Genomic DNA, 5597 nt, shown 5'->3' with positions numbered 1-5597 from the left:
ATACTGGGAGACTGGAGTGTCTAAGGAAATTGCTTGTGTGACTTGCGGTTAGCCAGAGGGGTGACACCGAAGTCTTTTGTCTGGCTGGTTTGGTTTGCCTTAGAGGTGGAAAAACCCCAGCCTTGGGCTGTGACTGCCCTGTTTGAGCAATTGATCCTGATTTGGCACTCTCAGTTGGGTCCCGCCAGAACCACATCGTCACACCTTGTTTCTGGTGCAATGCTTGCAAATATGAATTTATATTTGCATTTTGTGAATATTCTTCAGCAGTTTCTTTTTTCAAAGTGAACACAGGCTTTGATGAAGCAGATACCTCATTCCAGCATGAAAAGGGTTAAAGAGAGCCTATGGTCCAGCTAGCCCAGCTCTGCAATACCTGCAGCCAATGCCAAGCCTGGAGGCGAAAGAACAGGAGAGAGAATGTAGACTTCTGAGAGAAGCAGGAGATAACTTTGCCCCTCTACATGAAGGAAGCATCACAAGGCAGGCAGCCACTGGCAGAGAAGCAGTGTGTCCATGACTGAGGGCAGGTCTACACTACAGGGAAAAGTAGATCTAAGGTATGCAATTTGAGTTACGTTAGCAGCATGAACTGTGGTATTTGATTATAAAGACACAGTGGAGCTAAGCCCCTCCTACCTTACATCCACCTTGCCAAGCGGGTCCTGAGACCATGGAAGAATGCCACTATGGGGAGCTACTTCTGGAGAGACACTAGAGACTGGATTATAAGGGCAGACATGCCACAAACTGAAGGGACATGGGTAGGAAGTAGTTCAAGGCAGTGGTAGGGTAGCAACCCATCCCGAATTGAGTGAGTCCTTCCCAAAATGCAGAGTTAAGTCCTGGTCCAGGGCTGAATGACTCCAGGACTGCATTTGTCCCAGCCTGCCCAAGGTTCAGTGGCAGTGCTAGCCTTTTCCCGCTGGGTGGGGGGCTGAGGTGGGCTTTAGCCCCCTGCCTCTTGCCATGAGGCCCTAACCCGTTTCTCTGCCCAGCCCCCTGGCCAGGTCAGAAGCCAAAGCCAGGGAGTAGTAAGAGCTGCCTGGGGAGCCCTGGACTGTCCACCTGCCCTAGGTGGGATGCTCTGGGAGATGGGGATACAGGCCAAGAGATGCTCTCAGGCACCCCAGCCCCCCACCTAAGGCAAGTGGAGGGTCCGTGACTCCCCACAGTGGCCCGGGCTCCCTGGATGGCTCTGACTGTGGCCCATCTCTGGCTTCCAGTCTGGCTGGGACCTTGGGGGAAGAGGAGGGGCAGAGGGTGGGGCCACAGAGAGGGGTGGGGCTCCTGCATGTATCTTGCTTTTGCCTTTTGAAAAGTTGGTCATCCTAGACAGTGGACTTAGACTCTCTGTTGGGAGGCCTTTGGGCATTGCTTTGCACAGGGCCCTGTGCTGGTACTTGGTGGAGAGGGAGTGCATGGGTCACTCTACCCCACCTCTTTAAAGGCTGAGGCCCCAATGCAAGTGGAGACCAGAAGGTTCCCAGCCTACGGTCAGGAACCAGGCACTTCTGCCAGGGAAGCATGAGGGCCAGAAGCAGGATGGATAAAATCAATGATTTTAAAAAATTTGATTTTTTTTTAATTTAAATTGGATTTTTTTGATAAAAATGCTTTGGGAAAAAAGTCATCTAAAGATAGATACATTACAGCTCAAAGATCTCTCATCCTAGAATAGGGATTATACATTCTAATTCTATAGTATGAGACAATATAGTCATGTAATGTTTAAGAAAAATGTTGTAAATGAGTTCAAATAATTCATGGATTAGGGACCCAATCTTATGGTCTTCCAGGGGCTTCTGAATAGATTTATTTAGGTTACTCTTTCAATCTACCCAATGGGACTCAGTGCTCAATCTAGAACATACCATGAGAGGTGCTTAGTTTCGCAGTTCTCAAACTGTGGATTTGTGTCTCCAGAGATAACATGCTTGTTAACAGCAAAAATGTTTTTAAATAAATAAAAAAATAATAGAGGTGAGAAATAACAGACCTCAACCCTATTGTCCCTCTGCAAATTTGTGTACATAGAGTCAATCTCTTACCTCTCTCTAAAAGTGAAAAGTTTCAAAAAGTTCAATTGTAGGAATGACCCTGGGCCCACACGCCTGGATACCTTATTATTGAGGCATTTTGTTCTTGTCTGCAAACTGGGCACACCCGGTTTCTTATCTCAGAAACTTGGCCTTCCTCCATCCTCCCCTGTACTTTCATACGGATGGCCCCGTCTGCATCTGGTGGTGTTTTGTAACTTTCCCCCTTTGCTTTTTCCCAGACTGCTGCGTTTGCAGCTGGGAATGTTTTTGCAGTTTGCTATGCTGTTGAGCTCGTGATGGGAGATTTTTGTAAGAAATCTTGATTTGTGCTGTGCAATTGCGCATGTGTAATCTTAGATAATAAAAGAGGCAGGTGAACTCAGAAAAGAAAGCAGCTTTTTCACCTCCTCATTTTATTCTGCAAGATTGGTGTCGATCTTTACTTCATCTGGCGCCCAACGTGGGGCCGAGCAACTTGGAACAGAGGCCTTAGGCTGTACCTGAGGCCTTTCGCTCACCAACGCCCGGCAAGGGTTACAGCCGCGTCATTAGTTCCGATCTCTTGATCTCGGTGAATATGGAGCTTACCTATCAGCAACAGCAGCTAAGGCATAGGGATGACTTTGTTTATTTGCTCCGTAAGGCTCATCATAAATGCAGTGTTAAGAGCTTGTCTGCTATGCTTCAAGCTAAGTAGGGGGAACCAATGTCCTTTGGTATCCGGAGGCGGAACCCTCCGATTATCGACTGGGAAAAAATTGCCGTACGTTGCATGCTTGAACCCTAGGGCACCGATTGAGGTGCCTGCACTCCTGTGGCATCTCTGCAGGGATGCGAATGGAGCACTTGGCCTTCCAGAGGCTCAATCGTTGCTTGAATGTGGTCCTCCACACCTTGCGCCTACTTAATCTCCCCTTCTGCACCTGCTTCCTAAACACTATAGTAACCCCTTCTAGTACCTGCCCCGCGCCTCTCGCGAACAAACCCTTTGCCCCAATGCCCAGGGCCAACCTTTGCCAGTCCCATGACACTATGCACTTCCTGTAAGGCCACCGCAGCAAAACGGGGGGGCTAATTTCAAAATAAAGACGGTGGGGGGGGGGGGTGCAATGCAGCTAAGTTGTCCCTGATTTATCAGGCCTCAAAGAATTAGCTGACCTGACGCTGTAGTGCCCGATGTGACCTGGGTTGCAAGGGACTTGGACGTGGACGGTAATCCTACCGTTATTAGGCACCATGGGCTAGCAATCTACTTTTCTGTTTGAGAATGAGATTCGTAAGGCTATTAACGAATTTGGATTGGCCAGCACTTTATGCTTAAGGACTTAATTGAGGGCTTGGGAACTGGGTATGCCTCAGTACCATATGATTGGAAATCACTCATGAGAATGTTGCTCAACCCTGGTCAGTAATGTGATATTGGTTAAGTGATTTCGCTCAGATGGAACTGAAGTATCAGGCTCAAGTCCCAGCCAAATGTTACCCGAAGGGTGGGTGTTTTGATCATTTTGCGGGGAAGGGAGTGGGCGATGCCAAACAGCAAAGTCGCTACCCCTGCATACATTATCCCCCTCATTACAGCTTGTGCGCAGTATGCCTTTAAAAAGTCCACGCAGGAAAAGCCAACTAAAGCTTCGCCTCCATCGTCATGGGGGCTACAGAATCGTTTTTAGATTATAAGCAATCGCCTGCAGGAAGCCATAAATCATCAGGTTTGACCAACCGGATGCTGCGCAAGGAGATTCTGTGAAAAATGGCATAGAGCAGTGCTAATGAGGACTGCAAAAAGCAATTACAGCGCAGCTTCTGCTACCACAAATCTTGTCCACTCTCAGAACATGCTGCCGTGCCTCCCAGAATACTTGGATCTCCAGACCTCATAAAGCGGTTCTGGTGGCAGCTGCCGTTACACCCGGGGAAACAGGACCAGGAAAAAAAATTGTTTTAAGTGTAGGAATCAGGACAGTTTCCAGCGGGAAGTGTTGTCTGCTATTAAATCAGAACAAAGCCCGTCCAAAACGTGTCCGCACAGTGCCAGAAGCGATACTCATTTGCGCAAAATCAGTGTCGGCAGTTCAGGGAATCTGAGGAACTCTCGGGAACTGGAAAGCGGGTCCAGCCCAGACCCAGGACAAAAAGCGGGCATTCCCTCTAGCTCAATCCGGATTCCCACGGAGCAGCCACGCCAGTGAATCAGCTTACGGGCTGCTACGAGCAGCAGCTGCGGTTGAATTTGATTAGTGCATGCAGAACACACATGTTCACCTCTCCCTGCGTGAAGTACTAACTGTAAGTTTGAAACACAGTCTAAAGGACCTCTCTCCGGCAGAATGGGTAGGTTTCTGGTACCTCCACGATCCCATGCGGGTCGATAAGGGATTTTTTGTAATCCCAGGGTACATGATGACAGACTCATCAGGCGATTATCAAAGTGCAAGTTTGGCACAAGATCCCCTCAGACTCTGCCAAGGATCTAATCTATTGCTGCAGCTCATTCTTAGTGCTTTATCTCAGTTCCTGGAGCGGTACAGGCAGGAAAGAGTGATGCGGCTTTGGTCTCTACGCTTGATAGGGAACTCGACCACCACGTCACTGGCACCGCCATACGTTGGCATTAAATTTGAATGGTCGCGTTTTCCTTGGTCTCATCTGACAAAGGAAGCCGATAGTGGACTGTCATTCGCTCTAGCAGAGTGGGCGTCTTGCCTGGCCTCTCGAGTCCACAAAAGAGTGTGGGCGTAGAGAGGGAATCAGGCAGCAAGGCGAATCGTCTCCTGACTTTCAAGTTACTCCAAAGAGAAGGTAGTAGCGACTATATTGTCCATGTATATACATGCCACCTGACCCATTAATAGTTTGGGGCAGATATATTGTTGGAGGAAACATTCGATGCCACATTGAATTAAATCTGTGTCATGGGAACCGCAGGTTGCCTCTGTACGTGTTATCAAACAAATACCTGTTATGGGTGAGGGGGGGGGGGGGGGGGGGTGCAGTGGCTGCTATTAGGGGAGAAATATGGGACCTTTGCATGCCTAGTTGCCAGAGCAGCTGCAGCAGGCGGACGTAGGAGTATTCCATCTAGCCTTGGAATAACAACCCGGTTTTTCGTAATACAGAAAAGTCAGGAGGTGTGGAGATTATCCTGCCGATGGTTTAGGGAAATTTAATAAATGATATTCAAGCCCATGGGCCCTGCTTCAGTTTGGTCTCCAAATCCTAATTGTGATTCCTAATTCTTATAAAATGTGCTGTTATTGTTCTTAAGGATTTGTTTTTTTACAATTCCACTTGCTAAAGCAGACAGGGAAAAATTGGCATTTACTGTGCCCGGTCTATAACCATGGCCCAATCTGACACAAACCGGTATTCTAATGGAAGGTTTTGCCCCGGTCATGCTAAATTCATCAACGCTAATGGTTCAACATTTTGTTGATTTGGCTCTGCGCGATTTTCGCGTAACACACCCGGAGTTAAGAGATTGTATCATTATTATGGATTGACATTTTGCTGGCTGGAGTTGTTGTTGAATGACCTTGTTTGTACAGGCACTTA

The sequence above is a fragment of the Chelonoidis abingdonii genome, chromosome 2, assembly GCF_003597395.2.
Source record: "Chelonoidis abingdonii isolate Lonesome George chromosome 2, CheloAbing_2.0, whole genome shotgun sequence".
NCBI classification, from domain to species: Eukaryota; Metazoa; Chordata; order Testudines; family Testudinidae; genus Chelonoidis; species Chelonoidis abingdonii.
Note: the sequence above shows the minus strand (reverse complement) of the source record.